This window comes from Corythoichthys intestinalis, chromosome 7 (assembly GCF_030265065.1).
Source record: "Corythoichthys intestinalis isolate RoL2023-P3 chromosome 7, ASM3026506v1, whole genome shotgun sequence".
NCBI classification, from domain to species: domain Eukaryota; kingdom Metazoa; phylum Chordata; class Actinopteri; order Syngnathiformes; family Syngnathidae; genus Corythoichthys; species Corythoichthys intestinalis.
The window spans coordinates 1127010-1140216 of NC_080401.1; positions in this window are offsets into that span (position 1 = coordinate 1127010).

Below are 13207 nucleotides of genomic sequence, written 5' to 3' on the forward strand. Positions count from 1 at the left end.
ATTTGAAAATTTTGTTCTAGGACATTTTGTTTGAACGCAATCATCAAACTTAATTAAAAAAGTCATTTAAGCCTTTTCACAGTGAGATCTATGCGATATGGCCGAGAAATGTAATTTTGATGTTAACTCCCAAACCGCTGCGCAGAAGTCAACCAAACTTCACCCAATAGTGTATTGTATCACATTCTAGTAGTTACATTTGAAAATTTCGTTCTAGGACATTTGGTTAGAGCGCAATTATTAAACTTAGGTCAAAAAAGCCATTTAAGCCTTTTCACAGTGAGATCTATGCGATATGGCCGAGAAATGTAATTTTGATGTTAACTCCCAAACCGCTGCGCAGAAGTAAACCAAACTTCACCCATTAGTGTATTGTATCACAATCTAGTAGTTACATGTGGAAATTTGGTTCTAGGACATTTGATTTGAGCGCAATCCTCAAACTTAGGTCAAAAAAGCCATTTAAGCCTTTTCACAGTGAGATCTATGCGATATGGCCGAAAAATGTAATTTTGATGTTAACTCCCAAACCGCTGCGCAGAAGTCAACCAAACTTCACCCAATAGTGTATTGTATCACAATCTAGTAGTTACATTTGAAAATTTTGTTCTAGGACATTTTGTTTGAACGCAATCATCAAACTTAATTAAAAAAGTAATTTAAGCCTTTTCACAGTGAGATCTATGCGATATGGCCGAGAAATGTAATTTTGATGTTAACTCCCAAACCGCTGCGCAGAAGTCAACCAAACTTCAACCATTAGTGTATTGTATCACAATCTAGTAGTTACATGTGGAAATTTGGTTCTAGGACATTTGATTTGAGCGCAATCCTCAAACTTAGGTCAAAAAAGCCATTTAAGCATTTTCACAGTGAGATCTATGCGATATGGCCGAGAAATGTAATTTTGATGTTAACTCCCAAACCGCTGCGCAGAAGTCAACCAAACTTCACCCAATAGTGTATTGTATCACATTCTAGTAGTTACATTTGAAAATTTCGTTCTAGGACATTTGGTTTGAGCGCAATCATTAAACTTAGGTCAAAAAAGCCATTTAAGCCTTTTCACAGTGAGATCTATGCGATATGGCCGAGAAATGTAATTTTGATGTTAACTCCCAAACCGCTGCGCAGAAGTAAACCAAACTTCACCCATTAGTGTATTGTATCACAATCTAGTAGTTACATGTGGAAATTTGGTTCTAGGACATTTGATTTGAGCGCAATCCTCAAACTTAGGTCAAAAAAGCCATTTAAGCCTTTTCACAGTGAGATCTATGCGATATGGCCGAGAAATGTAATTTTGATGTTAACTCCCAAACCGCTGCGCAGAAGTCAACCAAACTTCACCCAATAGTGTATTGTATCACAATCTAGTAGTTACATTTGAAAATTTTGTTCTAGGACATTTTGTTTGAACGCAATCATCAAACTTAATTAAAAAAGTCATTTAAGCCTTTTCACAGTGAGATCTATGCGATATGGCCGAGAAATGTAATTTTGATGTTAACTCCCAAACCGCTGCGCAGAAGTCAACCAAACTTCACTCAATAGTGTATTGTATCACATTCTAGTAGTTACATTTGAAAATTTGGTTCTAGGACATTTGGTTTGAGCGCAATTATTAAACTTAGGTCAAAAAAGCCATTTAAGCCTTTTCACAGTGAGATCTATGCGATATGGCCGAGAAATGTAATTTTGATGTTAACTCCCAAACCGCTGCGCAGAAGTAAACCAAACTTCACCCATTAGTGTATTGTATCACAATCTAGTAGTTACATGTGGAAATTTGGTTCTAGGACATTTGATTTGAGCGCAATCCTCAAACTTAGGTCAAAAAAGCCATTTAAGCCTTTTCACAGTGAGATCTATGCGATATGGCCGAGAAATGTAATTTTGATGTTAACTCCCAAACCGCTGCGCAGAAGTCAACCAAACTTCACCCAATAGTGTATTGTATCACAATCTAGTAGTTACATTTGAAAATTTTGTTCTAGGACATTTTGTTTGAGCGCAATCCTCAAACTTAGGTCAAAAAAGCCATTTAAGCCTTTTCACAGTGAGATCTATGCGATATGGCCGAGAAATGTAATTTTGATGTTAACTCCCAAACCGCTGCGCAGAAGTCAACCAAACTTCACCCATTAGTGTATTGTATCACAATCTAGTAGTTACATTTGAAAATTTTGTTCTAGGGGACATTTTGTTTGAACGCAATCATCAAACTTAATTAAAAAAGTCATTTAAGCCTTTTCACAGTGAGATCTATGCGATATGGCCGAGAAATGTAATTTTGATGTTAACTCCCAAACCGCTGCGCAGAAGTCAACCAAACTTCACCCATTAGTGTATTGTATCACAATCTAGTAGTTACATGTGGAAATTTGGTTCTAGGACATTTGATTTGAGCGCAATCCTCAAACTTAGGTCAAAAAAGCCATTTAAGCCTTTTCACAGTGAGATCTATGCGATATGGCCGAGAAATGTAATTTTGATGTTAACTCCCAAACCGCTGCGCAGAAGTCAACCAAACTTCACCCAATAGTGTATTGTATCACATTCTAGTAGTTACATTTGAAAATTTTGTTCTAGGACATTTGGTTTGAGCGCAATCATTAAACTTAGGTCAAAAAAGCCATTTAAGCCTTTCCACAGTGAGATCTATGCGATATGGCCGAGAAATGTAATTTTGATGTTAACTCCCAAACCGCTGCGCAGAAGTCAACTAAACTTCACCCAATAGTGTATTGTATCACATTCTAGTAGTTACATTTGAAAATTTCGTTCTAGGACATTTGGTTTGAGCGCAATCATTAAACTTAATTAAAAAAGTCATTTAAGCCTTTTCACAGTGAGATCTATGCGATATGGCCGAGAAATGTAATTTTGATGTTAACTCCCAAACCGCTGCGCAGAAGTCAACCAAACTTCACCCAATAGTGTATTTTATTACAATCTAGTAGTTACATTTGGAAATTTGGTTATAGGACATTTGATTTGAGCGCAATCCTCAAACTTAGGTCAAAAAAGCCATTTAAGCCTTTTCACAGTGAGATCTATGCGATATGGCCGAGAAATGTAATTTTGATGTTAACTCCCAAACCGCTGCGCAGAAGTCAACCAAACTTCACCCATTAGTGTATTGTATCACAATCTAGTAGTTACATGTGGAAATTTGGTTCTAGGACATTTGATTTGAGCGCAATCCTCAAACTTAGGTCAAAAAAGCCATTTAAGCCTTTTCACAGTGAGATCTATGCGATATGGCCGAGAAATGTAATTTTGATGTTAACTCCCAAACCGCTGCGCAGAAGTCAACCAAACTTCACCCAATAGTGTATTGTATCACAATCTAGTAGTTACATTTGAAAATTTTGTTCTAGGACATTTTGTTTGAGCGCAATCCTCAAACTTAGGTCAAAAAAGCCATTTAAGCCTTTTCACAGTGAGATCTATGCGATATGGCCGAGAAATGTAATTTTGATGTTAACTCCCAAACCGCTGCGCAGAAGTCAACTAAACTTCACCCATTAGTGTATTGTATCACAATCTAGTAGTTACATTTGAAAATTTTGTTCTAGGACATTTTGTTTGAACGCAATCATCAAACTTAATTAAAAAAGTCATTTAAGCCTTTTCACAGTGAGATCTATGCGATATGGCCGAGAAATGTAATTTTGATGTTAACTCCCAAACCGCTGCGCAGAAGTAAACCAAACTTCACCCATTAGTGTATTGTATCACAATCTAGTAGTTACATGTAGAAATTTGGTTCTAGGACATTTGATTTGAGCGCAATCCTCAAACTTAGGTCAAAAAAGCCATTTAAGCCTTTTCACAGTGAGATCTATGCGATATGGCCGAAAAATGTAATTTTGATGTTAACTCCCAAACCGCTGCGCAGAAGTCAACCAAACTTCACCCAATAGTGTATTGTATCACAATCTAGTAGTTACATTTGAAAATTTTGTTCTAGGACATTTTGTTTGAACGCAATCATCAAACTTAATTAAAAAAGTCATTTAAGCCTTTTCACAGTGAGATCTATGCGATATGGCCGAGAAATGTAATTTTGATGTTAACTCCCAAACCGCTGCGCAGAAGTCAACCAAACTTCAACCATTAGTGTATTGTATCACAATCTAGTAGTTACATGTGGAAATTTGGTTCTAGGACATTTGATTTGAGCGCAATCCTCAAACTTAGGTCAAAAAAGCCATTTAAGCATTTTCACAGTGAGATCTATGCGATATGGCCGAGAAATGTAATTTTGATGTTAACTCCCAAACCGCTGCGCAGAAGTCAACCAAACTTCACCCAATAGTGTATTGTATCACATTCTAGTAGTTACATTTGAAAATTTCGTTCTAGGACATTTGGTTTGAGCGCAATCATTAAACTTAGGTCAAAAAAGCCATTTAAGCCTTTTCACAGTGAGATCTATGCGATATGGCCGAGAAATGTAATTTTGATGTTAACTCCCAAACCGCTGCGCAGAAGTAAACCAAACTTCACCCATTAGTGTATTGTATCACAATCTAGTAGTTACATGTGGAAATTTGGTTCTAGGACATTTGATTTGAGCGCAATCCTCAAACTTAGGTCAAAAAAGCCATTTAAGCCTTTTCACAGTGAGATCTATGCGATATGGCCGAGAAATGTAATTTTGATGTTAACTCCCAAACCGCTGCGCAGAAGTCAACCAAACTTCACCCAATAGTGTATTGTATCACAATCTAGTAGTTACATTTGAAAATTTTGTTCTAGGACATTTTGTTTGAACGCAATCATCAAACTTAATTAAAAAAGTCATTTAAGCCTTTTCACAGTGAGATCTATGCGATATGGCCGAGAAATGTAATTTTGATGTTAACTCCCAAACCGCTGCGCAGAAGTCAACCAAACTTCACTCAATAGTGTATTGTATCACATTCTAGTAGTTACATTTGAAAATTTGGTTCTAGGACATTTGGTTTGAGCGCAATTAATAAACTTAGGTCAAAAAAGCCATTTAAGCCTTTTCACAGTGAGATCTATGCGATATGGCCGAGAAATGTAATTTTGATGTTAACTCCCAAACCGCTGCGCAGAAGTAAACCAAACTTCACCCATTAGTGTATTGTATCACAATCTAGTAGTTACATGTGGAAATTTGGTTCTAGGACATTTGATTTGAGCGCAATCCTCAAACTTAGGTCAAAAAAGCCATTTAAGCCTTTTCACAGTGAGATCTATGCGATATGGCCGAAAAATGTAATTTTGATGTTAACTCCCAAACCGCTGCGCAGAAGTCAACCAAACTTCACCCAATAGTGTATTGTATCACAATCTAGTAGTTACATTTGAAAATTTTGTTCTAGGACATTTTGTTTGAACGCAATCATCAAACTTAATTAAAAATGTCATTTAAGCCTTTTCACAGTGAGATCTATGCGATATGGCCGAGAAATGTAATTTTGATGTTAACTCCCAAACCGCTGCGCAGAAGTCAACCAAACTTCACCCATTAGTGTATTGTATCACAATCTAGTAGTTACATGTGGAAATTTGGTTCTAGGACATTTGATTTGAGCGCAATCCTCAAACTTAGGTCAAAAAAGCCATTTAAGCCTTTTCACAGTGAGATCTATGCGATATGGCCGAGAAATGTAATTTTGATGTTAACTCCCAAACCGCTGCGCAGAAGTCAACCAAACTTCACCCAATAGTGTATTGTATCACATTCTAGTAGTTACATTTGAAAATTTTGTTCTAGGACATTTGGTTTGAGCGCAATCATTAAACTTAGGTCAAAAAAGCCATTTAAGCCTTTCCACAGTGAGATCTATGCGATATGGCCGAGAAATGTAATTTTGATGTTAACTCCCAAACCGCTGCGCAGAAGTCAACTAAACTTCACCCAATAGTGTATTGTATCACATTCTAGTAGTTACATTTGAAAATTTCGTTCTAGGACATTTGGTTTGAGCGCAATCATTAAACTTAATTAAAAAAGTCATTTAAGCCTTTTCACAGTGAGATCTATGCGATATGGCCGAGAAATGTAATTTTGATGTTAACTCCCAAACCGCTGCGCAGAAGTCAACCAAACTTCACCCAATAGTGTATTTTATTACAATCTAGTAGTTACATTTGGAAATTTGGTTATAGGACATTTGATTTGAGCGCAATCCTCAAACTTAGGTCAAAAAAGCCATTTAAGCCTTTTCACAGTGAGATCTATGCGATATGGCCGAGAAATGTAATTTTGATGTTAACTCCCAAACCGCTGCGCAGAAGTCAACCAAACTTCACCCATTAGTGTATTGTATCACAATCTAGTAGTTACATGTGGAAATTTGGTTCTAGGACATTTGATTTGAGCGCAATCCTCAAACTTAGGTCAAAAAAGCCATTTAAGCCTTTTCACAGTGAGATCTATGCGATATGGCCGAGAAATGTAATTTTGATGTTAACTCCCAAACCGCTGCGCAGAAGTCAACCAAACTTCACCCAATAGTGTATTGTATCACAATCTAGTAGTTACATTTGAAAATTTTGTTCTAGGACATTTTGTTTGAGCGCAATCCTCAAACTTAGGTCAAAAAAGCCATTTAAGCCTTTTCACAGTGAGATCTATGCGATATGGCCGAGAAATGTAATTTTGATGTTAACTCCCAAACCGCTGCGCAGAAGTCAACCAAACTTCACCCATTAGTGTATTGTATCACAATCTAGTAGTTACATTTGAAAATTTTGTTCTAGGACATTTTGTTTGAACGCAATCATCAAACTTAATTAAAAAAGTCATTTAAGCCTTTTCACAGTGAGATCTATGCGATATGGCCGAGAAATGTAATTTTGATGTTAACTCCCAAACCGCTGCGCAGAAGTCAACCAAACTTCACCCAATAGTGTATTGTATCACAATCTAGTAGTTACATTTGAAAATTTTGTTCTAGGACATTTTGTTTGAGCGCAATCCTCAAACTTAGGTCAAAAAAGCCATTTAAGCCTTTTCACAGTGAGATCTATGCGATATGGCCGAGAAATGTAATTTTGATGTTAACTCCCAAACCGCTGCGCAGAAGTCAACCAAACTTCACCCATTAGTGTATTGTATCACAATCTAGTAGTTACATTTGAAAATTTTGTTCTAGGACATTTTGTTTGAACGCAATCATCAAACTTAATTAAAAAAGTCATTTAAGCCTTTTCACAGTGAGATCTATGCGATATGGCCGAGAAATGTAATTTTGATGTTAACTCCCAAACCGCTGCGCAGAAGTAAACCAAACTTCACCCATTAGTGTATTGTATCACAATCTAGTAGTTACATGTGGAAATTTGGTTCTAGGACATTTGATTTGAGCGCAATCCTCAAACTTAGGTCAAAAAAGCCATTTAAGCCTTTTCACAGTGAGATCTATGCGATATGGCCGAAAAATGTAATTTTGATGTTAACTCCCAAACCGCTGCGCAGAAGTCAACCAAACTTCACCCAATAGTGTATTGTATCACAATCTAGTAGTTACATTTGAAAATTTTGTTCTAGGACATTTTGTTTGAACGCAATCATCAAACTTAATTAAAAAAGTCATTTAAGCCTTTTCACAGTGAGATCTATGCGATATGGCCGAGAAATGTAATTTTGATGTTAACTCCCAAACCGCTGCGCAGAAGTCAACCAAACTTCAACCATTAGTGTATTGTATCACAATCTAGTAGTTACATGTGGAAATTTGGTTCTAGGACATTTGATTTGAGCGCAATCCTCAAACTTAGGTCAAAAAAGCCATTTAAGCATTTTCACAGTGAGATCTATGCGATATGGCCGAGAAATGTAATTTTGATGTTAACTCCCAAACCGCTGCGCAGAAGTCAACCAAACTTCACCCAATAGTGTATTGTATCACATTCTAGTAGTTACATTTGAAAATTTCGTTCTAGGACATTTGGTTTGAGCGCAATCATTAAACTTAGGTCAAAAAAGCCATTTAAGCCTTTTCACAGTGAGATCTATGCGATATGGCCGAGAAATGTAATTTTGATGTTAACTCCCAAACCGCTGCGCAGAAGTAAACCAAACTTCACCCATTAGTGTATTGTATCACAATCTAGTAGTTACATGTGGAAATTTGGTTCTAGGACATTTGATTTGAGCGCAATCCTCAAACTTAGGTCAAAAAAGCCATTTAAGCCTTTTCACAGTGAGATCTATGCGATATGGCCGAGAAATGTAATTTTGATGTTAACTCCCAAACCGCTGCGCAGAAGTCAACCAAACTTCACCCAATAGTGTATTGTATCACAATCTAGTAGTTACATTTGAAAATTTTGTTCTAGGACATTTTGTTTGAACGCAATCATCAAACTTAATTAAAAAAGTCATTTAAGCCTTTTCACAGTGAGATCTATGCGATATGGCCGAGAAATGTAATTTTGATGTTAACTCCCAAACCGCTGCGCAGAAGTCAACCAAACTTCACTCAATAGTGTATTGTATCACATTCTAGTAGTTACATTTGAAAATTTGGTTCTAGGACATTTGGTTTGAGCGCAATTATTAAACTTAGGTCAAAAAAGCCATTTAAGCCTTTTCACAGTGAGATCTATGCGATATGGCCGAGAAATGTAATTTTGATGTTAACTCCCAAACCGCTGCGCAGAAGTAAACCAAACTTCACCCATTAGTGTATTGTATCACAATCTAGTAGTTACATGTGGAAATTTGGTTCTAGGACATTTGATTTGAGCGCAATCCTCAAACTTAGGTCAAAAAAGCCATTTAAGCCTTTTCACAGTGAGATCTATGCGATATGGCCGAAAAATGTAATTTTGATGTTAACTCCCAAACCGCTGCGCAGAAGTCAACCAAACTTCACCCAATAGTGTATTGTATCACAATCTAGTAGTTACATTTGAAAATTTTGTTCTAGGACATTTTGTTTGAACGCAATCATCAAACTTAATTAAAAATGTCATTTAAGCCTTTTCACAGTGAGATCTATGCGATATGGCCGAGAAATGTAATTTTGATGTTAACTCCCAAACCGCTGCGCAGAAGTCAACCAAATTTCACCCATTAGTGTATTGTATCACAATCTAGTAGTTACATGTGGAAATTTGGTTCTAGGACATTTGATTTGAGCGCAATCCTCAAACTTAGGTCAAAAAAGCCATTTAAGCCTTTTCACAGTGAGATCTATGCGATATGGCCGAGAAATGTAATTTTGATGTTAACTCCCAAACCGCTGCGCAGAAGTCAACCAAACTTCACCCAATAGTGTATTGTATCACATTCTAGTAGTTACATTTGAAAATTTTGTTCTAGGACATTTGGTTTGAGCGCAATCATTAAACTTAGGTCAAAAAAGCCATTTAAGCCTTTCCACAGTGAGATCTATGCGATATGGCCGAGAAATGTAATTTTGATGTTAACTCCCAAACCGCTGCGCAGAAGTCAACTAAACTTCACCCAATAGTGTATTGTATCACATTCTAGTAGTTACATTTGAAAATTTCGTTCTAGGACATTTGGTTTGAGCGCAATCATTAAACTTAATTAAAAAAGTCATTTAAGCCTTTTCACAGTGAGATCTATGCGATATGGCCGAGAAATGTAATTTTGATGTTAACTCCCAAACCGCTGCGCAGAAGTCAACCAAACTTCACCCAATAGTGTATTTTATTACAATCTAGTAGTTACATTTGGAAATTTGGTTATAGGACATTTGATTTGAGCGCAATCCTCAAACTTAGGTCAAAAAAGCCATTTAAGCCTTTTCACAGTGAGATCTATGCGATATGGCCGAGAAATGTAATTTTGATGTTAACTCCCAAACCGCTGCGCAGAAGTCAACCAAACTTCACCCATTAGTGTATTGTATCACAATCTAGTAGTTACATGTGGAAATTTGGTTCTAGGACATTTGATTTGAGCGCAATCCTCAAACTTAGGTCAAAAAAGCCATTTAAGCCTTTTCACAGTGAGATCTATGCGATATGGCCGAGAAATGTAATTTTGATGTTAACTCCCAAACCGCTGCGCAGAAGTCAACCACACTTCACCCAATAGTGTATTGTATCACAATCTAGTAGTTACATTTGAAAATTTTGTTCTAGGACATTTTGTTTGAGCGCAATCCTCAAACTTAGGTCAAAAAAGCCATTTAAGCCTTTTCACAGTGAGATCTATGCGATATGGCCGAGAAATGTAATTTTGATGTTAACTCCCAAACCGCTGCGCAGAAGTCAACCAAACTTCACCCATTAATGTATTGTATCACAATCTAGTAGTTACATTTGAAAATTTTGTTCTAGGGGACATTTTGTTTGAACGCAATCATCAAACTTAATTAAAAAAGTCATTTAAGCCTTTTCACAGTGAGATCTATGCGATATGGCCGAGAAATGTAATTTTGATGTTAACTCCCAAACCGCTGCGCAGAAGTCAACCAAACTTCACCCATTAGTGTATTGTATCACAATCTAGTAGTTACATGTGGAAATTTGGTTCTAGGACATTTGATTTGAGCGCAATCCTCAAACTTAGGTCAAAAAAGCCATTTAAGCCTTTTCACAGTGAGATCTATGCGATATGGCCGAGAAATGTAATTTTGATGTTAACTCCCAAACCGCTGCGCAGAAGTCAACCAAACTTCACCCAATAGTGTATTGTATCACATTCTAGTAGTTACATTTGAAAATTTTGTTCTAGGACATTTGGTTTGAGCGCAATCATTAAACTTAGGTCAAAAAAGCCATTTAAGCCTTTCCACAGTGAGATCTATGCGATATGGCCGAGAAATGTAATTTTGATGTTAACTCCCAAACCGCTGCGCAGAAGTCAACTAAACTTCACCCAATAGTGTATTGTATCACATTCTAGTAGTTACATTTGAAAATTTCGTTCTAGGACATTTGGTTTGAGCGCAATCATTAAACTTAATTAAAAAAGTCATTTAAGCCTTTTCACAGTGAGATCTATGCGATATGGCCGATAAATGTAATTTTGATGTTAACTCCCAAACCGCTGCGCAGAAGTCAACCAAACTTCACCCAATAGTGTATTTTATTACAATCTAGTAGTTACATTTGGAAATTTGGTTATAGGACATTTGATTTGAGCGCAATCCTCAAACTTAGGTCAAAAAAGCCATTTAAGCCTTTTCACAGTGAGATCTATGCGATATGGCCGAGAAATGTAATTTTGATGTTAACTCCCAAACCGCTGCGCAGAAGTCAACCAAACTTCACCCATTAGTGTATTGTATCACAATCTAGTAGTTACATGTGGAAATTTGGTTCTAGGACATTTGATTTGAGCGCAATCCTCAAACTTAGGTCAAAAAAAGCCATTTAAGCCTTTTCACAGTGAGATCTATGCGATATGGCCGAGAAATGTAATTTTGATGTTAACTCCCAAACCGCTGCGCAGAAGTCAACCAAACTTCACCCAATAGTGTATTGTATCACAATCTAGTAGTTACATTTGAAAATTTTGTTCTAGGACATTTTGTTTGAGCGCAATCCTCAAACTTAGGTCAAAAAAGCCATTTAAGCCTTTTCACAGTGAGATCTATGCGATATGGCCGAGAAATGTAATTTTGATGTTAACTCCCAAACCGCTGCGCAGAAGTCAACCAAACTTCACCCATTAGTGTATTGTATCACAATCTAGTAGTTACATTTGAAAATTTTGTTCTAGGACATTTTGTTTGAACGCAATCATCAAACTTAATTAAAAAAGTCATTTAAGCCTTTTCACAGTGAGATCTATGCGATATGGCCGAGAAATGTAATTTTGATGTTAACTCCCAAACCGCTGCGCAGAAGTAAACCAAACTTCACCCATTAGTGTATTGTATCACAATCTAGTAGTTACATGTGGAAATTTGGTTCTAGGACATTTGATTTGAGCGCAATCCTCAAACTTAGGTCAAAAAAGCCATTTAAGCCTTTTCACAGTGAGATCTATGCGATATGGCCGAAAAATGTAATTTTGATGTTAACTCCCAAACCGCTGCGCAGAAGTCAACCAAACTTCACCCAATAGTGTATTGTATCACAATCTAGTAGTTACATTTGAAAATTTTGTTCTAGGACATTTTGTTTGAACGCAATCATCAAACTTAATTAAAAAAGTCATTTAAGCCTTTTCACAGTGAGATCTATGCGATATGGCCGAGAAATGTAATTTTGATGTTAACTCCCAAACCGCTGCGCAGAAGTCAACCAAACTTCAACCATTAGTGTATTGTATCACAATCTAGTAGTTACATGTGGAAATTTGGTTCTAGGACATTTGATTTGAGCGCAATCCTCAAACTTAGGTCAAAAAAGCCATTTAAGCCTTTTCACAGTGAGATCTATGCGATATGGCCGAGAAATGTAATTTTGATGTTAACTCCCAAACCGCTGCGCAGAAGTCAACCAAACTTCACCCAATAGTGTATTGTATCACATTCTAGTAGTTACATTTGAAAATTTCGTTCTAGGACATTTGGTTTGAGCGCAATCATTAAACTTAGGTCAAAAAAGCCATTTAAGCCTTTTCACAGTGAGATCTATGCGATATGGCCGAGAAATGTAATTTTGATGTTAACTCCCAAACCGCTGCGCAGAAGTAAACCAAACTTCACCCATTAGTGTATTGTATCACAATCTAGTAGTTACATGTGGAAATTTGGTTCTAGGACATTTGATTTGAGCGCAATCCTCAAACTTAGGTCAAAAAAGCCATTTAAGCCTTTTCACAGTGAGATCTATGCGATATGGCCGAGAAATGTAATTTTGATGTTAACTCCCAAACCGCTGCGCAGAAGTCAACCAAACTTCACCCAATAGTGTATTGTATCACAATCTAGTAGTTACATTTGAAAATTTTGTTCTAGGACATTTTGTTTGAACGCAATCATCAAACTTAATTAAAAAAGTCATTTAAGCCTTTTCACAGTGAGATCTATGCGATATGGCCGAGAAATGTAATTTTGATGTTAACTCCCAAACCGCTGCGCAGAAGTCAACCAAACTTCACTCAATAGTGTATTGTATCACATTCTAGTAGTTACATTTGAAAATTTGGTTCTAGGACATTTGGTTTGAGCGCAATTATTAAACTTAGGTCAAAAAAGCCATTTAAGCCTTTTCACAGTGAGATCTATGCGATATGGCCGAGAAATGTAATTTTAATGTTAACTCCCAAACCGCTGCGCAGAAGTAAACC